The sequence below is a fragment of the Bos indicus genome, chromosome 7, assembly GCF_029378745.1.
Source record: "Bos indicus isolate NIAB-ARS_2022 breed Sahiwal x Tharparkar chromosome 7, NIAB-ARS_B.indTharparkar_mat_pri_1.0, whole genome shotgun sequence".
Taxonomy (NCBI): domain Eukaryota; kingdom Metazoa; phylum Chordata; class Mammalia; order Artiodactyla; family Bovidae; genus Bos; species Bos indicus.
Window position 1 is genome coordinate 11477384 of NC_091766.1, and position 22733 is coordinate 11500116.

Here is a 22733-nt window from a genome sequence, read left to right on the forward strand (position 1 = left end):
CAACCGGCCTCTTCGCCCCACCCCCGCCGCCTCTTCATTGGCCGTTGCTCGACACTGCGGCCCGCCGGTTGGGCGAAAGCCCGCACTCTGGGCTTTTTCCCGCTACGCCTGTCCATCACTGCCACCTCGACCCTTGATTGGTAGAGACTGTACAGTCCCGGCTGCCCGTCGCCGTATTCCCGCCTTCCCGCAAGGACGCACCCGTCAGAGGCCCCATTTGTGCCCCTCGCGGAGATGACTTTGACCCAATAGGCAGAGGAGCCTATCCGTCTCCAGGGCGTCACGCCCCCTTGTGGCTGGTGGGTTTCCATGGAGATGCAGGCGGTCCTGGCCTGTGGGCGGGGCGATGAGCGCCTGTGGTCCAGAAGGGTCATAATCCCCAGCACAAGGATATCCGCGCCCAGTCTGGGTACAGCGAAGGCCTGGCAAACATACTGGGGCCACCGGCCGGGCTGAGGAAAGGGATTTACAAAATAAAAAGATGAAATTGATTAAAACATCTTTCAGGACTTCCCTGGCAGTCCAGAGGTTTCAGGACTTCCTCATGGCTTCAACTGCAGGAGGTATGGGTTCCATCCCTAGTCCAGGGACTAAGATCACACGGTGCAGAGGGGCGTGAGAAAAAAAAAAATTCAGATGGACTGGCCGGTGGCCTGACCAGATCATGATGATGGTAATAACAACAACATTAATCACTTATATAGTACTTTATACTTACAAGAAACAGTTCTGCACTTAGAATCCTATGTAGTAGATCACTGTTATGCCCATTTTATAGATAAGAGTAATAACAGTTGTTTAATGTCAGATATGAGTATCATCTTCCTGTGCTTTAGCTTATTTAACTTTCAAAGCCGTTTTCCAGATGGATCCTTTAATTATCTTCATTTTTAAACGTGGTGAAACTGAGGCTTACAGTGTACTGCTCCTGAACACGTGGCACATGTATATATATACACCTCAGATGCATGAGTGTTGTGACCATAATTAGAGAAGAACAGAATGGATCTGGCTTTCATATTCTTCCAACCTCTGTCTTCATTTATTCAATAAATACTTACTGAGCACCTACTATGTTCAGTGAATAAGACAGGGCTTATTTATTTATGTGGCTGTTTCAGGTCTTAGTTCCATCATGGGAGATCTTTTGTTGATTGCAGCACACAGACTCTCTAGTTGTGGTGCGTAAACTCCGGAGTGCACGGGCTCAGTAGTTGCCACTGGTGGGCTTAGATGCCTCATGGCATGTGGGATCTTAGTTCCCCCACCAGAGATCAAACCAGTGTCCCCTGCATTGCAAGGCAGATTCTTAACCTCTGGACCACCAAGGAAGTCCCTAGTGACTCATTTTTAGAAAAAAGAATGGAAAGGGAAAATGTAGTCTGGCAGTGAAGAAACTTGGCAGATAACACCTCAATCAAGTGATCAAGTTTATCATTATAGTGATAAGTAGTGTGCATGTCATGGGCACTTGATGTGACGTGAGGACACTTGCACTTGTCTGGTATTCTCTCCAAAACCCATAACCTCCATCTAATGAGAAAACATCAGGTGATTGTCCCAAACGAAGGGACAGGACTTTCTACAAAAGTCCTAACCGGTATACTTCAAAAGTGTCAAGGTCATGAGAAAGCATGACCAAGAAACTGGCACAGTTTAAAGGAATCTAAGAAGATGACATGATAACCAAATGAAATGTTAGATGTGATCCTGAACCACAAAAGGACATCAGAGTAAAACCTGGGGAAACTGACATTATGTCTGTAGTTTAGTAAATAGTGTTATATCAACATTAGTTAATCTCTTAGTTGTGACAAATATGCCCGGTTAGGCAATATATTAACATTCGGGGCAGTTGGGCAGAGGGTAGACAAGAATTCTTTGTACCAACCACCTTTGCAAATTATAGTCTGGTCAAGCTGCTATAGCAAAAATGCTACAGACTGAGTGGGTTTGCAACAAACATTTATTTCTCACAGTCCTTTATTGTGGACAGCATCTCCTTGCTGTACCTTCATATGGCAGAGAGAGAGACACAGAGATAGAAACAGAGATAGGGAAGGAGGGAGGAAGAGAGAGAGGCACAGAGCGCAAAAGTTCCCTTATAAGGGCACTATGTGCCGTGCAGTACTAAGTTGCTTCACTTGTGTGCGACTCTTTGCTACCCTACGGACTCTAGTCCGCCAGGCCCCTCTGTCCGTGGCATTCTCCAGGGAAGAATACTGGAGGTGGTTGCCATGCCCTCCTCCAGAGAATTTTCCTGAACCAGGGATCAAACTCATATCTCTTACATCTCCTGTATTGTCAAGCAGGTTCTTTACATATAAGGGCACTAATCCCATTCATAAAGGTTCCACCTGCCTGACCTAATTATTTCCCAAAGACCCCCCTCTCCTAATACCATCAAACTTGGGTTTAGGGCTTCAACCTTTGAATTTCAGGGGGACCCAAGCACAGCCTGTAGGACAAGTCGTCTGTAAATCAAAAAGTATTCCAAAATAAAAAGTTTTTAAAGAATTGGGGGGCAAGTCATTATGGTTGCTGTGTAGAGGATAGTTTAGGGGATTAAGTGCAAGAATGGCCTCAGAGAGGCTAGAGAGGGAGGTGATGGTGCCTGGAATTCAGATAATAGCAGTAGAAAGAGAAAAGTGATCATATGCAAAGGTGATGGGTGATGCTCATGGCTTGGGTATTGGGATGGAGGCAAGAAAGGAAGACAGTGACCTCCTTCAGCAGGATGAAGGAAACCATACAAGAGTCCCCCTCATCCCCTTTCCAGAGCCCCACCTACCCCAGTGGAAGAGATCTGTATCAGTTATCCATTGCTGTATAATAAACAACACCAAACCCAGTGGTGTAAAATTACAATAATTGTTTAATCATTTTTTATATATTTATGCATTTATTTGACTGGGTCAGGTCTTAGTTGTAGCTTTCAGCCTTTTCATCGCTACATCATGCAGGGTCTTTCTTGGCAGCATACGGACTCTAGTTGTGGCATGTGAGCTCCAGAGCACGTGGGCTTCAGTAGTTGTGGCACGCAGCCTTAGTTGCTCCACAGCATGTGGGATCTTAGTTCCCTAACCAGGCATTGAACTCGCGTCCCTCGCATTGCAAGGTGGACTCATATATACATCTCTCTGTTCATGTGCTGGCTTTCTGTAGTTGTGGCAAGTGGGAGCTACTCTCTAGTTGCAGTGCACGGGCTTCTCATCACGGTGGCTTCTCTTGTTGTTGAGCACAGGTTCTAAGGTGAGAGGGCTTCAGTAGTTGCAGCGTGAGAGCTTAGTAGTTGCAGTTCTTGGGATCTAGAGCACTGACTCAATAATTGTGGTGCACAAGCTTGGTGGCTCCAAGGCCCATGGGATCCTCCCAGGCCAGGGATGGAACCCGTGTCTCCTGCATTACATGGCAGAGTCTTAGCTACTAGACCACCAGGGAAGTCCTAGTCATTTAGTATTACTATCTCTTAGAATCCTAAGAGTTGGCTGGATTCAGCTGGGCAGTTCTCACTTGAATTCTTTCATGCATTCCATTCAGATGATGTGCTAAGGTTGGAGTCAACTTAGCACATACATGTGGACTTAGCACACACATATGCTTTGTATAAGAATAAAAACATTGTCAGTATCATTGACGATCCCCTTATCTTTATTTCCTGTCAAGGTAACAACATCCTAGGATTTTGTCCTCGGAGAAGGCAATGGCACCCCACTTCAGTACTCTTGCCTGGAAAATCCATGGACGGAGGAGCCTGGTGGGCTGCAGTCCATGGGGTCGCTAAGAGTCCGACATGACTGAGCGACTTCACTTTCACTTTTCTCTTTCATGCATTGGAGAAGGAAATGGCAACCCACTCCAGTATTCTTGCCTGGATAATCCCAGGGATGACGGAGCCTGGTGGGCTTCCGTCTATGGGGTCGCACAGAGTCGGACATGACTGAAGCGACTTAGCAGCAGCAGCAGCAGCAGCAGGATTTTGTCCTACCATTCTCATTATGTTTTATATTCCTAAAGAACATAGTGTTTATTTTGCCTGCTTTGCACTTTTATACAAATGAATTCATAATGGTGGGACTCCCTTATGATTTGCTTTTTTCACTCAACGATATGCTTCTATGATTCATCCATATTTTGTGTAGTTGGGGGTGTGTTTGTTTTCACTGTGCTAAGTTGCTTCAGTCATGTCTGACTCTTTGTGACCCCATAGACTATAGCCCACCGGGCTTCTCTGTCTATGGGAGTCTCCAGGCAAGAATACTGGAGTGGGGTGCCATTTCCTTCTCCAGAGGATCTTCCCAACCCAGGGATCAAACCTTTGTCGCTTATGTCTCCTGCGTTGGCAGGCGGGTTCTTCACCATTAGCACCAGCCGCTTGGGAAGCCCTTATTTTCACTACCATATCGTGAATGCACCATAATTCTCTACTGTCCTGTCCGTAGAAAGTGCAGCTGTTTCCAGTTTGAGGAAACATCATCAATGATCAATGCTTGATCATCAGAGCATGATGAGTGCTTCTCTGAGCCCTCTTGTACATATCTCCCAGAGGACCTGTGCAAGAGTTTCTCTGAGGTCATACGTTGGAGTGGAATTGCTGGTATGTGTCAAATTGTTTTTCCAAAGTGGTTGTATTCATCTACACCCGTAACAACAATGTGTGAGCATTCCAGTTGCTCCACGTCCTTAGCAACACTTGACATTGTCAGACTGCTTCACATGTGTCCTTTACCAGGTAATAACACAGCAGTCTGGTGTCATTCATCCCTGCTGGGAGCACCCCAGTCAAGAAAGGTATCCATATTCTAGTTAAAAAAAAAAAAAGATGCAACCTTCCCTGGGAAGCCTCCTGCCCAAAGTTTGGTGCCCTCTCTGGGTCTCCTTCTCCCAACACGGCAGTGTTACAGCTTCCAAGGACTTGTGGTTGACACACGTTTAAGATATGTAGATTCTACTGTATATGTAGACCCACAGAAAGATGTGGTAGGTTCTGAGTAGGGGTCCATCTGTTGGGGCAAGAGACAGCATGGGATTGAAAGGATACAAGATGACCTTAAGAAGCCACTGTTGGGAATTCCCTGGTGGTCCAGTGGTTAAGAACCACCTTCTAATACAGGGGACTCGGGTTCAACTCCTGATCAGGGAACTAAGAGTCCACATGCCACTGAGCAGCTAAGCCCACATGCTACGACTGCTGAGTGTGCTCACTCTAGAGCCCGTGCTGCACAGCCAGAGAAGCCCCCTCACACTGCAACTAGAGAAAGCCTGTGTGCCACAGTGAAGACCCAGTGCAGCCTCCCACCTTGAAAGAAGTCACTATAATTTACTCTGACCAAACCTGTATATAAACTAATATAGTTTATTTTTAATAAATATGAACAATTTGTGTGCATATGCTATACAGTTCAGTTCAGTCACTCAGTTGTGTCCAACTCTTCACGACACCATGGACCACAGCACGCCAGGTCTCCCTGTCCATCACCAACTCCCAGAGTTTACTCAAACTCATTTCCCTTGAGTTGATGGTGCCATCCAACCATCTCCTCCTCTGTCATCCCCTTCTCCTCCTGCCCTCAATCTTGCCCAGCATCAGGGTCTTTTCAGATGAGTCAGCTCTTTGCATCAGGTGGCCAAAGTACTGGAGTTTCAGCTTCAACATCAGTCCTTCCAATGAACACTCAGGATTGATCTCCTTTAGGATGGACTGGTTGGATCTCCTTGCAGTCCAAGAAACTCTCAAGAGTCTTCTCCAACACCACAGTTCAAAAGCATCGGTTCTTCAGTGCTCAGCTTTCTTTATGGTCCAACTCTCACATCCATACATGACCACGGGAAAAACCATAGCCTTGATGAGACAGACCTTTGTTGGCAAAGTAATGTCTCTGCTTTTTAATATTCTGTCTAGGTTGGTCATAACTTTCCTTCCAAGGAGTAAGCGTCTTTTAATTTCATGGCTGCAATCAGCATCTGCAGTGGTTTGGGAGCCCAAAAAAATAAAGTCTCTCACTGTTTCCACATCTATTTGCCATGAAGTGATGGGACTGGATTCCATGATCTTAGTTTTTTGAATGTTGAGCTTTAAGCCAACTTTTTCACTCTCCTCTTTCACTTTCATCAAGAGGCTCTTTAGTTCTTCTTCACTTTCTGCCATAAGGGTGGTGTCATCTGCATATCTGAGGTTACTGATGTTTCTCCCAGCAATCTTGATTCCAGCTTGTGCTTCTTCCAGCCCAGCATTTTTCATGATGTACTCTTCATTTAAGTTAAATAAGCAGGGTGATGATATACAGTCTTGACGTACTCCTTTTCCTATTTGGAACCAGTCTGTTGTTCCATGTCCAGTTCTAACTGTTGCTTCCTGACCTTCATACAAATTTCTCAAGAGGCAGGTCAGGTGGTCTGGTATTCCCATCTCTTTCAGAATTTTCCACAGTTTATCATGATCCACACAGTCAAAGGCTTTGGCATAGTCCATAAAGCAGAAATAGATGTTTTTCTGGAACTCTCTTGCTTTTTCAATGATCCAGCAGATGTTGGCAATTTGATCTTTGGTTCCTCTGCCTTTTCTAAAACCAGCTTGAACATCTGGAAGTTCACGGTTCACGTATTGCTGAAGCCTGGCTTGGAGAATTTTGAGCATTACTTTACTAGTGTGTGAGATGAGGGCAATTGTGCAGTAGTTTGATCATTCTTTGGCATTGCCTTTCTTAGGGATTGGAATGAAAACTGACATTTTCCAGTCCTGTGGCCACTGCTGAGTTTTCCAAATTTGCTGGCATATTGAGTGCAGTACTTGCACAGCATCATCTTTTAGGATTTGAAATAGCTTAACTGGAATTCTATCATCTCCACTAGCTTTGTTTGTAGTGATAATTCCTAAGGCCTGCTTCTGTTAGGTCCATACATTTCCATCCTTTATTGTGCCCATCTTTGCATGAAATGTTCCCTTGGTATTTCTGATTTTCTTGAAGAGATCTCTAGTCTTTCCCATTCTATTGTTTTCCTCTATTTCTTTGCACTGATCACTGAGGAAGGCTTTCTTATCTCTCCTTGCTATTCTTTGGAATTCTGCATTCAAATGTGTATATCTTTCCTTTTCTCCTTTGCCTTTAGCTTCTCTTCTTTCTCAGCTATTTGTAAGACATCCTCAGACAACCATTTTGCCTTTTTGCATTTCTTTTTCTTGGGGATGATCTTGATCCCTGTCTCCTGTACAATGTCACGACCCTCCATCTAGTTCTTCAGGCACTCTCTCAGATCTAATCCCTTGAATCTACTTGTCACTTCCACTGTATAATTGTAAGGGATTTGATTTAGGTCACAGCTGAATGATCTAGTGGTTTTCCCTACTTTCTTCAATTTAAGTCTGAATTTGGCAATAAGGAGTTCATGATCTGAGCCACAGTCAGCTCCTGGTCTTGTTTTTGCTGACTGTATAGAGCTTCTCCATCTTTGGCTGCAAAGATAATCAATCTGATTTCTGTATTGACCATCTGGTGATTTCCATGTGTAGAGTCTTGTGTTGTTGGAAGAGGGTGTTTGCGATGACCAGTGTGTTCTCTTGGCAAAATTCTGTTAGCCTTTGCCCTGCCTCATTTTGTACTCCAAGGCCAAATTTGTTTGTTACTCCAGGTATCTCTTGACCTCCTACGTTTGCATTCCAGTCCCCTATCATGAGAAGGACATCTTTTTTGGGTGTTAGTTCTAGAAGGTCTTGTAGGTCTTTACAGAACCGTTCACGTTAAGCTTTTCCAGTCTTCTCCAGCATTACTGGTTGGGGGCATAGACTTGGATTACTGTGATATTAAATGGTCACATAGACATTCTGTTTCATAAATAGGTTTATTTGCGTCATATTTTAGTTTATTTGCGTCATATTTTAGACTCCACATTTAGGTGATATCCTATGGTATTTGTCTTTTTCTTTCTGACTTATTTCACTTAGTATAATAATCTCCAGTTTCAGAAATGAGTTCTGATTCATATGTTTTCCATATTTTCATTTTTATTATTTGCCACACATACCTCAATCAAAATTTTAAGATGTATTGACTTTATTTGGAGAAGAAAATACTCCAGTATTCTTGCTTGGAGAATCCTATGGTCAGAGGAGCCTGGCGGACTACAGTCCATGGATTCGCAAAGAGTCAGATACAACTGAAGAGACTTAGCATGACTTTATTATTTACTTTTGGCTGCGCTGGGTCTTCATTGCTGCATGGGCTTTTTTCTAGTTGTGGCAAGCAGAGCTACTCTCTAGGTGCCGTGCATGGGCTTCTCATTGCTGTGGCTTCTCTTCTTGTTGGCACAGGCTCTAGGCTCATGGGCTTCAATAGTTGCAGCTCCTGGGCTCTAGAGCACCGGCTCAGTAGTTGTGCAGGGCTTAGTTGCTCAGCAGCATGTGGGATCTTCCTGGACCAGGGGTTGAACCCATGTCTCCTGCATTGGAAGGCAGATTCTTTATCACTGAGCCACCAGGGAAGCCTTCAGTCAAATTTTTTATTCAACAGATACACGAGTATGTAACGTGGCAAGGCCCACGTCTCCTCTCAGCCCCAGCCACCCAGTTCTCCCCTCTGAGACAACCAACTCATGAAAATTTTAGTTTATGAAAATGATTGTGATTGTTAGCCTCACTCTGCAACTTTTTTGTCTTCATGTTAACTCTCCTCACTCTAATCCATGTAGTGGTTTGAATGGTGATCCACAAACAGATGTGCTGACATCCTAACCCCAGAACATGTGATCATGACTTTATTCTGGAAAAAAAAAAAAAGAGAGAGAGAAAGAGAGATGTAATTAAATTAAGGATCTTGAGATTATCCTGGATTAGCTCTAAATCCAGTGACCAGTGTCCTTAAAAGCGACAGAAGAGGAGAAGCATAGACAGACACACACAAATAGAGAGGAAAAGGCCACGTGGAAACCAAGGCAGGGACTTGGGAGACAGAGCTAGAAACACCGGCAATGGCAAAGATTGCCAGAAACCACTAGAAACTGGGAGAGAAACAAACAAGTAATTTCGAAAACGAACCAAGCCTGCCAACACCTTGACTTCAGACTTCTAGCCTCCACAAGTCCAAATAAATAATTTGGACTTCTGAAATGAATCCATTGCTGCTGTTTAAAGCCATCCAGTTTGTGATCCTTGGTTACAACAGCCCTAGGGAGAAATGAATAAAGTATGTGTAGATAAAGTCCGCGGTGGATCCAAGATCTGTTTGCCTATTATTTCAACAGGACACATTTTTTTTTGGTCTATTTATCTACTCCCCTCTTCTTTTCTATTTATTCATTTATGGCTGTGCTGGGTCTTTGATGCTGTCTCTGGTTGTGGCAAGCAGGGGCACTACTCTCTAGATGTGGTGTTCGGGCTTCACATGGTGCCATGGTAAAGAATCCGCCTACTGATACAGGAGACACTGGAGACACAGGTTTGATTCCTGGGTCAGGAAGACCCCCTGGAGAAGGAAATGGCAACCCACTCCAGTAGTTTTGCCTGGGAAATCTCATGGACAAAAGAGCCTGAGAGGCTACAGTCCATGGGGTCGCAAAGCGCCGGACACAGCTGAGTGACTGAGCACACACATACTCTTGTTGCGGAGCGCAGGCTCTAGAGCTGGGTCTCAGCGTTTGTGGCTCACCGACTTAGTTGCCCTTAGGCATGTGAAGTCCTCTGGAACTTATGTACCCTGCATTGGCAGGCAGACTCTCAACTACTGGACCGCAAGAAAGTCCTACTATTTCCCTCTTAGCCAGATTTTTCTCACTCATCACCTGGTATGTGAGAGGCCCTGTTCTCGGTCTGGGGACACAGCAGTGACTATGGCCAAGTGCCCACCTCCGTAGAGCTGATACTCAGGTGGGGGAGATGGACAGTGGGCAAATATATAAATCAGGATGTGAGAAATGCCAGGAAGAAAAATGAGGCAAGGAAGAAGAAACAGTGGAAGAAAAAAAAGCAAACCTGCTCTCATCAGGGGATTTGGTGAGGGGGTTCTCTGAGGAAGTGATGTGAAATTGCTAGCTTTGTGGGATGAAGGGCGACAGAGAGTTTTTCCTCTGTTTAATGACTCTGCAGACAACAGTCTTTGTGCGGACATGTTGGGGGCTGTGTAAGAAGAAGAGATGGCTGGTCCTTATGTGTCACGGAGAGGATAATACTGCAAATATTCCACTTGCTCCTCTCCCTCCACCTGATTACCCACCCACCCCCACCTCCTCACCCCATTTCTCCCTTCCTTGCATTCAGGCAAGACCAGGTAATGAATCCTCACCAGTGAGACAGGAGCGGGAGGGTAGATGGTCCTTCTGAGTGAAGGCACTGAAAAAGTGATAGGGAGTCTCTCTCTTCAACTGTTCCAGCCGTGCACAGACTGCTGTTCAGGTCTGTGCAGCCTCTGTTGGACTGGATCCCAGCATGACTATGGCTCTGACACCCTGCTGCTGATCTGTTGAGACTGGGGTTTAGTCATTGATCTTTGCAGTCATTTGTTATGTAGAATGGTCTTGCCTGCCCCCACCCCCGCCCCTCTCTCTCTCTATATATATATGACCCTTGAATACTGTGGGGGTTGGAGGCCATACCTCTACAGAGTCAAAAATCCGTGTGTAAGTTTACAGTTGACCCTTCAAATTTGAGGTTCTGGATCTGCAGATTTAGCCCATCATGGTGTGACACTGTTGAAGAAATTCAGTGAAAAAAAATCCACATATAAGTGGAGCCATGTTCAAGGAAATACATGTGTGTGTATGTATGTATAAATATATATATATATATATACACACACACACACACAATATTTTACATGCTGCTGCTGCTGCTAAGTCACATCAGTCGTGTCCGACTCTGTGCGACCCCATAGACGGCAGCCTACCAGGGTCCGCTGTCCCTGGAATTCTCCAGGCAAGAACACTGGAGTGGGTTGCCATTTCCTTCTCCAGTGCATGAAAGTGAAAAGTGAAAGTGAAGTCGCTCAGTCATGTCCGACTCAGCGACCCCATGGACTGAAGCCTACCAGACTCCTCCATCCATGGGATTTTCCAGGCAAGAGTACTGGAGTGGGTTGCCATTGCCTTCTCCATATTTTACATGCTATGCTATGCTATGCTAAGTCACTTCAGTCGTGTCCGACTCTGTGCGACCCCAAAGACGGCAGCCCAACAGGCTCCCCCGTCCCTGGGATTCTCCAGGCAAGAACACTGGAGTGGGTTGCCATTTCCTTCTCCAATGCATGAAAGTGAAAGTGAAGTCGCTCAGTTATGTCCGACTCCTATCGACCCCATGGACTGCAGCCTACCAGGCTCCTCGGTCCATGGGATTTTCCAGGCAAGAGTACTGGAGTGGGGGTGCCATTGCCTTCTCCATATTTTACATAAACACACATAATATATATAATGTGTGTGTGTATATATGTAAAGAAACCTGTATGCAGGTCAAGAAGCAACAGTTAGAGTCGGTTCCAAATTGGGAAAGGAGTACATCAAGGCTGTATACCGTCACCCAGTTTAACTTATATGCAGAGTACATCATGCAAAATGCTGAACTGGAGGAAGTACAAGCTGGAATCAAGATTGCCTGGAGAAATATCCATAACCTCAGATATTCAGAGGACACCACCCTTATGGCAGAAAGTGAAGAAGAACTAAAGAGCCTCTTGATGAAAGGGAAACAAGAGAGTGAAAAAAACTGGCTTAAAACTCAATATTAAAAAAAACAAAGATCATGTCATCCAGTCCCATTACTTCATGGCAAATAGATGGGGAAACAATGGAAACAATAACAGACTATTTTCTTGGGCTCCCAAATCACTACTGATGGTGACTGCAGCCATGAAATTAAAAGACGCTTGCTCTTTGGAAGAAAAGTTATGATAAACCTAGACAGTGTATTAAAAAGCAAAGACATTACTTTGCCAACAAAGGTCTGTAAAAGCTATGTTTTTTCCAGTAGTCACGTGTGGATGTGAGAGCTGGACCATAAAGAAGGCTGAGTGCCAAAGAACTGATGCTTTCAAACTGTGGTGTTGGAGAAGACTGAAAGTCTCTTGGACTGCAAGGAGATCAAACCAGTCAATACTAAAGGAAATCAGTCCTGAATATTCATTGGAAGGGTTTCCCTGATAGCTCGGTTGATAAAGAACCCACCTGCAGTGCAGGAGATCCCGGTTCAATTCCTGAGTTGGGAAGATCCGCTGGAGAAGGGATAGGCTGCCCACTCCAGTATTCTGGCCTGGAGAATTCCATGGACTGTATAGTCCATGGGGTTGCAAAGAGTTGGACACGATTCATTGGAAGGACTGATGCTGAAGCTGAATCTCCAATACTTTGGCCACCTGATGTGAACAGTGGACTCACTGGAAAAGACCCTGATGCTGGGAAAGATTGAAGGCAGGGGGAGAAGAGGGTGACAGAGGATGAGATGGTTGGATGGCATCACCAACTCAATGGACATCAGTTTGAGCAAGCTCTGGGAGATGGTGAAGGACAAGGAAGCCTGGCGTGCTGCAGTCCATGGGGTCACAAAGAGTTGGACATGCCTGAGGGACTAAGCACAGCACGCAGACACATATAATGTATGTATTGTGCATTGTGCTCAGTTGCTTAGTCATGTCTAACCCTTTGCGACCCCCTGGACTGCAGCCCACCAAGCTCCTCGGTTCATGGGGATTGTCCAGGCAAGAGTACTGGAGTGGGTTGCCATGCCCTTCTCCAGGGGATCTTCCCAACCCAGGGATTGAACCCAGGTCTCCCGCACTGCAGATGGATTCTTTACGAACTGAGCCACCAGGGAAGCCCAACAATACTGGAGTGGGTAGCCTATCCCTTCTCCAGGGGATCTTCCCAACCCAGGAATTGAACTGGGGTCTCCTGCATTGCAGGTAGATTCTTCACCAGCTGAGCTACCAGGGAAGCCCATATATATGTATATGTGTATATATATATTATATATAATGTGTATATATAATATTTTGTGTATATAAAATATTGTATGTGTTCATATGTATATATATAGTACTTGTGTATATATAATACAGTTACTATATATATATTTTCATATATACCTATATGCATATCATTTTCTGTATGTAAAATCTATATAAATAAGAGGAGATTTAGCATGAGGAGTTGACTTATGTGATTATGGAGGATGAGAAGCCCCCAGGCTGTGGTCCGGAAGCTGAGGACCCAGGAAAGCTGGTGGCGTTATTCCAGCTTGAGTCCTGAGGACTAGGGAAGCTGATTGCGCACCTCCCAGTCCTGGGGCAAGAGAAGACCAATGTCCTAGCTCAAGCAGGCAGGATGAGAGAAAAGGCGTGATTGTCTCCTTCCTCCATCTTTTGTTCTGCTCAGGGATGCTGTAGATTGAATGATGCCCAGGCACAGTGAGGAGGGTCATCAGGTTTACTGAGTCCACTGATTCCAACACTAATCTCCTCTGGAAACACCCTCACAGATGTGCACAGGAAGAATATTTAATCTGGGTGTCCCGTGACCCAATAAAATGTTATCATGTGATTTTATATTTGACACATACAATGAACCATCACCAACCAGTACACAGCAGGAACATCTTCAGGTTTTTTTTTTTTTATTATTAATTACATTATTTATCTTTGTGCTGGGTCTTCATTGCTGCACTCAGGCTTTCTCTAGTTACATTTCATGGGCTTCTCACTGTGGGGGCTCCTCTTGTTGGAGAGCATGGGCTTTAGGGCGCACAGGCTTCAGTAGTTGTGGCACGTCGGTGCAGTAATTGTGGCTCTCGGGCTCTAGAGCACAGGCTTAATTACCCCACAGCAAGTGGGATCTTCCTGGACCAGGGATCGAACCCATGTCCCCTGCATTGGCAGGCAGATTCTTTTATCACTGGACCATCAGGGAAGTCCAACATCTTCCGTTTTACCAGGTACTTTCAGGTTCCTTTCTGACCCTCCTTCTCTATGGCCGTCGAGGGCTTCTCTTTCACCCACACCTCAAACCTAAGCATCCTTCAAGGTCCTCCCTTTGACTCCCTTCTCTTCTCTTTCTATGTGTTCTTGGCGAACAGCATCCATGCTATGTCTCCAATTCTCACCTCTGTGGATATCTCCTGTGTCCACTAGGATTCGGTTCAGTTAGTAAAAGTGTGGGTGGGGGGACTTCCCTGGCAGTCCAGTGGTTAAGATGCTGTACTTCCAATGCAGGGGTGCAAGTTCAAGTCCCGGTTGGGAATTAAGGTTCCACATGCCGTTCAGCCAAATAAATAAATATTTTTTTTTAAAAAAAGGATGGGTATGTGGGTAGGGGACACAATTCTAAGTCACCTGTGAAACAAACAAACAAACATATATATATATATATATATATATATATACACACACATATATATATGGAATTTCAAGAACACAAAGCTAAATGATGATAAAAACATTACATATAAAAACTTGTGAGCTCAACTCCAGAAAAATAAATGACCCAATCAAAAAAATGGGCCAAAGAACTAAATAGACATTTCTCCAAAGAAGACATACAGATGGCTAACAAACACATGAAAAGATGCTCAACATCACTCATTATCAGAGAAATGCAAATCAAAACCACTATGAGGTACCATTTCACACCAGTCAGAATGGCTGCGATCCAAAAGTCTACAAGTAATAAATGCTGGAGAGGGTGTGGAGAAAAGGGAACCCTCTTACACTGTTGGTGGGAATGCAAACTAGTACAGCCACTATGGAGAACAGTGTGGAGATTCCTTAAAAAACTGGAAATAGAACTGCCTTATGATCCAGCAATCCCACTGCTGGGCATACACACTGAGGAAACCAGAAGGGAAAGAGACATGTGTACCCCCAATGTTCATCGCAGCACTGTTTATAATAGCCAGGACATGGAAGCAACCTAGATGCCCATCAGCAGATGAATGGATAAGAAAGCTGTGGTACATATACACAATGGAGTATTACTCAGCCATTAAAAAAGAATACATTTGAATCAGTTCTAATGAGGTGGATGAAACTGGAGCCTATTATACAGAGTGAAGTAAGCCAGAAGGAAAAACATCAATACAGTATACTAATGCATATATATGGAATTTAGAAAGATGGTAACAATAGCCCGGTGTACGAGACAGCAAAAGAGACACTGATGTATAGAACAGTCTTATGGACTCTGTGGGAGAGGGAGAGGGTGGGAAGATTTGGGAGAATGACATTGAAACACGTAAAATATCATGTAAGAAACGAGATGCCAGTCCAGGTTCGATGCACGATACTGGATGCTTGGGGCTAGTGCACTGGGACGACCCAGAGGGATGGTATGGGGAGGGAGGAGGGAGGAGGGTTCAGGATGGGGAACACATGTATACCTGTGGCGGATTCATTTTGATATTTGGCAAAACTAATACAATTATATAAAGTTTAAAAATAAAATAAAAAAAGAAAAAAAATAAAAATAAAAAATAAAATAATATATTGTAGGAAAAAAAAAAAAAAACAACAACTTGTGAAATGCAACCAACGTAGAACCTCAGAGGAAATGTTAGACCCTGGTGGTCCAGTGGTTAGGACTCTGCACTTCCACCGCAGGTAGCACAGACTCCATCCCTGGTCGGAGACCTAAGATGCTGCAAATCGCAGGTTGCATCCCTTCCTCCCTGCCAAAAGGGGTGGGGGGTTGGGAGGGAGAAAAAATAAAAATTAGAAATATAAAGAAAATTTAAAATCCAAAATAAAAATGGCTAACCAAGAGCGATATCTATTTTTCTCTCCTGGTCAAGATAACTGGTGTTGCTTATGTGGAAAGGCCTGAAATTCCATGGGCTGTTTTGACCTCCTTGACCCTCACAGGGCCCCCTCTAAGACTTCAGTGTAAATTTCTCCACTTTTGTCAGATATGCACCCCCACCCCAACCACCTGACTCGTTTCTCTATCAGCCAGAGCAGCCGTCCCCCATCTGGTCCTTGACCTAAGGCGTTTTACCTCTCCGGAAGTCAGAAATTATTCAGACAAGCCAATCACACCCTCGAAAGAGAACCAGAGGTTAGCCCACTCTTCTGTCACTACCGAGGTTGCCTCCTTGCAGCCCCTGCTTCTTGACTCTGCTCCTGAGAGCACTCCCACCTGGTGGCTCAGTGTCTTCCTCCACTTCTGGCCCGTGAGTGCGTGTGACCAATTAACTGAGGATGACCTCATCTATCCTGTTGGGTATCATGTGTTGGGCTCTCATGTCTTTGCACTATTTAGGGCATGTGATCCCTCTTTCTGCAACAGGGCCAATAGGAGGGGATTAAAACATTGGTCAATTCATGGACAGCACAGTCTTCCATGGTATGTGAGATTCAGTTTCCTTCTACAATATCTTGTTGCTCCACCATTCGAGGCTTCTAGTCCCAAGGCAGTGTCATGGCCCAAGATAGCTGATGGCATTCCAGCCATCACGTCTATGTTCCATCAGAAAATAAGGCACCCTCCTTTCCTCAAAGTTATACATATCACTTCTGCTTACATAGTCATATGGCCATATCTAGGGCTTTCCAGGTGGCAGTGGTTAATAATCCACTTGCCAATGCAGGAGATGCAAGAGACACGGGTTCGATCCCTGGTTGGGAAGATCCCGTGGAGGAGGAAATGGCAACCCACTCCAGTATTCTTGCCTGGAAAATCCCATGGGCAGAGGAGCCTGGCTGACTGCAGTCCATGGGGTCGCAAAGTCAGACGCGACTGAGTACAGTACGACAGCAAGGCCTTGTCTACCTGCAAGGGAGCCTGGGAAATGTAGTATTTTATTCCAGGCAGCCATAAGGCCTGGTTAAGTACCAGTTCGTTTTATGGATTGGGTCCAGATCCTGAGGGGCTTATCAATCAGATGAAGGCTGATTGAGGAGTTTGGGCTTAGCCTGTGAGTTAAGACTGGATGCCATTAGAGGATGAGGAGGGGCAGGCCCAAGGTATGCCTTGGGATCATTAACTGGTACTGAGTTAAGACCCCTCCTTTTTCTCTTCTCATTGGGAACTACATTTTCCCTCAGTTTCTTTCTCCCTCCCACATCAACCCTGCCCCTTCTTCCCCCCAACCCAAAATGACACCAGATCAAGACTTTCCTGGTGGTCCAGTGCCTAAGATTCTATGCTCCCAGGGCAGGGGGCCAGGGTTCAATCCCTGGCTGGGGAACTCAATCCCACATGCCACGACTAAAGGATCCTGTATGCTGCAGCTAGAGATCTTGAGTACTGCCCCTGAGACCTGGCACAGCCAAATAATAAATAAATAATTTTTTAATTAAAAAAAATGTTGAAAAACAAAATGAGATCAGATTGCTGCCCTAGCTCCCATGGTGTTCCTGTAGCTATCTTTTGTCCCCCTGATTCCACAGTCCTTCTTACTCTGAGATCACAGCCCCAGGAAAACCAAGAGACACCAACACCCCCTCCTCATGCAAACATCCCCACACATACAGACACAATCCTACATGCATTTTGATTCTGCCAGGCTCCACATTGGTAGACCATACTTCTTTACCACCCCTGTAGAACTTCCTCTTGGGCAGGGCAGAGCTGGGATGGGCTGAACCGGGCTGGGCATAGCACAGTGCAGAGAAGGGGGTTTGTTGCAGGAAGATAAGGCCTGTAGGTCATTTACAAGAGTGGTGGTTATGTTCCCCACCAATCATCACATTCCATCTGTCTAGCCACAGGGACTGATTCCAGATGGACATGTGACCAATGCTAGGCCAATGACGTGTAACCTTGGGGCTTTCAGCTGGACTAAAGCTGGGGATATCTTGGCACCACACAGAGAAGCCTGCTGGTAGAGCTGAGAGGTAGAGAGAGTTTCCATACTGAAGATGTCATTTGAGCCCCTGTGTTGTGGGAAGGGGGAGGCCCCCCTACAGGGCCCCAAGAGTGGGCTCTTGTCTAACACTCGGAAAAGAATTGTCCGAGGAGACACGTCCTGACAAAGCAAGAGATTTTATTGGAAAGGGCACCCGGGTGGAGAGCAGTAGGGTAAGGGAACCCAGGAGAACAGCTCTTAGATCCTGGACGAATTGATAAGATCCATCTGTTTTTTTAACAGGCAAGATTGGAGTATTGCAGGGAGACTCACAGGTAATTGGAATTCCAGTATCTCGGTATTTGTTAATTAATGGTCTAAGACCCTCAAAGAGCTTCTGGTTTTAAGGGATATTGTCTTTTCCAGGAGTAGGAGCATTTGGCCTCAGAAGAATCTTTACCGGTGGAACATTTATGGCGAGACCAGGGCTGAAGACATCCCACACCTGGGAATTGACATCATCTAAGAAAGGGACAGACTCCTCCTTTTCTACATCTGACTGTAAACATTCAGACACTAGGCAAAGGAAATTATCTACTTCTAGCTTTCCCCAAGTCACTCTGGTCTGGAGGGGGCAAAGAAGGTCTCTCCCCAGTAGGGGAGCAGGGCAACCAGGGATGTATAAGAAGGGCTGGGTTCCTTGCCAATTGCCCACCTTACAATGGAGGGGCTTAGTAAAATTTCAGCTTTGGGGTTTTCCATCTACCCCATCACCGTTTTAGCCTGGGAGTCTAAAGGTCCTAACTGGGAAGGAAGAACAGAGAAGGCAGCCTCCGTGTCTAAAAGAAAGTTCACATCCTTACCTTCTGTTTGTACAGTCACCCAGCGGTCGAGAGGAGTGATCTGGACCTCACCATTTGCGGGGGTTTCTCGAGCCGTTGGGCACCATCAGTCCCGGTCGCCCAGGACTAACACAGAGGGAGCAAGTGTAGGGGTCTCCATACGCCTTCACTTAGGGCAATGTGGGCACTCCCTTTTCCAATGCCCACCCTCTTTGCACTAGGTACATTGGGTGCGTCTCAGCCGCAGTGGATTGTTAAGATCCTTTTTTCTTTGCTCTTCCCGGAACTTTCGCACAGTGGCAGGATGAATCAAGGCCAGGATTTTAGCCTGTTGTTGTTGGGCCAAGGCCTGGGTCTGCCTCTCTATTCTCCTATCTTTTCGGGCTTCCTTTTGCTCCCTTTTTGCTTCCTCCTCCCAGTCCCTGTTCAAAAACACCCTATTTTCCTCCTCCACCAAATCGGAAACTGGGGTCTCTGGTCCTTTTCCTAGTTTTTGTAATTTTCTCCTGTCTGGGGCTGCCTGGGTTATGAAGGAATGGGCCAACAGGACTCTTCCTTCCATACTTTTTAGATCTGTCTTGGTAAAGTTTTTAAAGGCTTCTGTGAGTCTGCCCAAAAAAAGAGCTGGATTTTCATTTTCTTCCTGTGTAACCTCTTTTATCTTATTATAATTAACAACCTTTTGGACACCCTGGGTCATTCCCTGTAGTAGGCAAGTAATGAGGTGTCTTAAGGATTCCTTTCCTGCCCTTGTATTAGGATCCCAGTCTGGCTCTGTAGAGGGGATTGCCTCTTTGGCAGAGGCCAAACTGACATCTACCCGCTGTCTTTCATCAGCCACTTTTCTAGCCTAATCTAGGATTCGAGCTTTTTCCTCATCATTACAACACCAGGTGAGGATGACCATTATATCCCTCCAGATGAGGGAGAAGTTAAGACTAAGACGCTCAAATTAATCCTTAAATTTTGGGGGGTTCTCAGAATATGAGCCCAATTGTTCCTTGCACTGAGTAATGTCTTGCATAGAGAACGGAACATGAACGTGCATGGTTCCCCCCTCCCCATCCGATGTCTCTCTTAGAGGGCAGATTTTGTCTGAGGATGACCTTTCCTTCTGTGGAGGACAAAGCTTACTTCCTGATTGTAACCCCATGGGGGAGGGGGTATATGGAGGAGGAGCCGAGGCGATTGTGAGTGACTTCCCTTCAGATCTCATAACTTCCGGGCCCAGCCTCGTGACTTCTGGGTCTAACCTCCTTACTTCCGGGTCCAGGCTCGAGACTTCCGGGCGTGTCTGACCCTCCTTTCCCGTGACCTCTCTGCTGAAGCAGAGGAGGTTAAGAGATGGTCAAGGAGATTTGTTTCAGATTTTGCTAAAAGGATTTTGGAAGAGCATTTATCAAAGTCCTCAAGCTTATATTTTCCTTTTTTTTCGGAATCCTGGTAGAGGGCCATAAAGGCCTGGACGTAGGGAACCTCCTTGTATTTACCCTCGCGTTTGCGGTATAGACTGAATCGTGTTGTATCCAAGTGATCCCGACTGGGGCCATTTTCCCCCTCCTCCCAGGGAGTAATTAGGCCCGTATTTAGTACAGTATTTGATAAGTTTTTTCTTTTTTAGCCCTTCCAGTTGGTATCCCTCCCAGTGGGCCAAAAGATAACCCAGCGGGGTGTCTAAAGGGAAGCTAGGCTTATTTCCCATTTTAGCGATGGTATAGTTTATATCTCGTTCCCAGGGGACCAGTATTGGGGTGGATGCCCCTATATCTAACCCTAGAGAGATTGTAAGCTCTCTCCTGGTCTCAAATTGGCTGATTGTATATGCGCCAAAGGAAATGTTCAGTAGTAAGCACAATCAAGGGGCTGTAGGACTGGGCCCAAAGAATTAACCCCTAAGGATGTGTCTAGGGTGTTAATTTTCACCCAAAACCAGGTGCGACTATACTGAACCCCATCAATCAATTCCACGTAGACGCACTCAGCCAAATGCTCAATTAAATGGCTGAATTTAGAGAAACAGCACCTGATGGAGGGCTTCTAATGCCAGATTGTCTCCCCAAGAACAGAAAGCACAATTGATGGGGAGCAGAGAGCATAGCCTCTCAGAAAGTCTCTTGCAAAGACCCAGAACTTCAGGTCCAAGCATTGACAGAGTAAATGGAAATAACTTGGGTCTTCAAAGAGAGGAAAAGAGGCCAGGTTGAGAGAGAAGGAGTGGGAAGAGACAAAATGTCGAAGAGTCAGGGAGAGAAAGAAGAAAAAAAAGGGGTGGACTTACAGACGTCTCCTGCCACCTGCAGATACCCAGGCATTATGGGACTTTTCCCTGGGCCTCCAGAGAAGGGAGGACTGGAACTTGGCCCTACCAGAACCAAAATTCGAGTTCTCTGCCAAGAGGAGGTGATCAGTCTCCAATCCTCAGCTCAGGCTGAGGCCCTTTGACCAGATTCTTGCATCCAGGACCGGGGGACAGGAAAAATAGGATGGGATAGGATAGGTTGAAAGGAGAGGTGAGATAAAAGGGGTCAACAAAATCTGTTGTTCCTTACCTGGTCAGGGCACCCTGGCCAGTTGTCCACGTCAGGAGGAGACCAGGGACAAACGAGTCCCAATTGTGGCTGCTGGGTCAGATCCGTCGGCAGGCGAGCTGGTCCTGGGGTACCCCGAGTGGTCTGGATGTCAACCCCAGTAAAAATGGGGGTGTCCCTTCGTGGTTGCCAGTTGTTGTAGAAAGGGGGAGGCCCCCACCCCCTTACAGGGTCCCAAGAGTGGGCTCTTGTCTAACACTTGGAAAAGAATTGTCCGAGGAGACACGTGCTGACAAAGCAAGAGATTTTATTGGAAAGGGCACCCGGGTGGAGAGCACTAGGGTAAGGGAACCCAGGAGAACAGCTCTGCCACGTGGCTCGCAGTCTTGGGTTTTATGGTGATGGGATTAGTTTCTGGGTGGTCTTTGGCCAATCATTCTAATTCAGGGTCTTTCCTGGTGGCCCACGCATCGCTCAGCCAACATGGATGCTAGTGAGAGGGATTCTGGGAAGTGGACAGACATGCGGTGTCTCCTTTTGACCTTTCCCGAACTCTTCTGGTTGGTGGTGGCTTATTAGTTCCCTATCCCTTATCAGGATCTCCTGTCATAAAACAACTCAAGCAAATGGTTACTATGGTGCCTGGCCAGGGTGGGCGGTTTCAATCAGTGTGCTACCCCTAACACCTGGACCCAGCTATGCCTGAAGGACACCCCTTCAACATTTCTGTTCATGAGCTAATAAATACCCTGGTTTGTATTCGTCAGTTTGGCTTGATTCTCTTACTCCTTTGCATCTTTTAAGTTTCTTGCCAGAAGCTCACATATTAATAGTTTGGGCCTCATTGTCACGTCCTTGTGGCTAGGATCAGTTCAGTAGTTCTTCAACTCCCTGGGGCTTTATTTACTCTATTACTCTCTAATTACTCTGTTACAGAGACTAAGAAGCTGCTACACAATGTCCAAGCTAGTGCTTGTCAGTCCCACATGGAGAACTTGGAGGCCTGTTGTTCTCTTCTGGTCGAAGCTAAGTCCTGTCTTCTAGCCCTGAGCGTCCCATTTCCGGAGGTCACACAGTTCTAGGAAACATGGTTAAATGACTACCTCTTTGGGTCCAAGTTTCTTCTTCTGTAAAAGAGGGATTAATACATACAGACACCCTCTCTCTATCCATCATTCTTCCACATCGTGGTCCTTTCTTCCCACTGACCTGATGCACTTCACTTCCATCACCCCATGGCTTGACGACCCCTCCCCCCAAACCCTCCGTAGTTGGTTCTGTCTGGGGCTTACCATGCCCTCCTCGGGCCACACCAGCAAACATCTCATATCTCTTTATTTTAAAAAATGTTTATTTATTTATTTATTTATTTATATTTGGCTGCTCTGGATCTTGTTGCCCCACAAGGGAGTTTCACTGTGTCATGTGGGATCTCTCCTCATGGCCCTAGAGTGCTTGTGCTCAGTAGTTCTGGCTCATTGGCTTTGCTGCCCCGTGGCATGTGGGATCTTAGTACCCTGACCAGGGATCGAACCTGTGTCCCCTGCATTGCAAGGCGGATTCTTAACCACCAGATCAGATATTAGGGAAGTCCCTAATATATCTTTAGGA

At 45.8% G+C, this 22733-nt stretch overlaps 1 long non-coding RNA gene across 1 annotated transcript; it reads left to right on the plus strand.

The window, feature by feature from the left end:
* Nucleotides 1-10: 10 nt before the first annotated feature.
* Nucleotides 11-22528, plus strand: LOC139184065 (uncharacterized). The gene is made up of 3 exons (XR_011567491.1): nucleotides 11-563; nucleotides 18056-18087; nucleotides 18179-22528. It is a non-coding gene; the product is annotated as an uncharacterized lncRNA (long non-coding RNA).
* The last annotated feature ends 205 nt before the right edge of the window (nucleotides 22529-22733 follow it).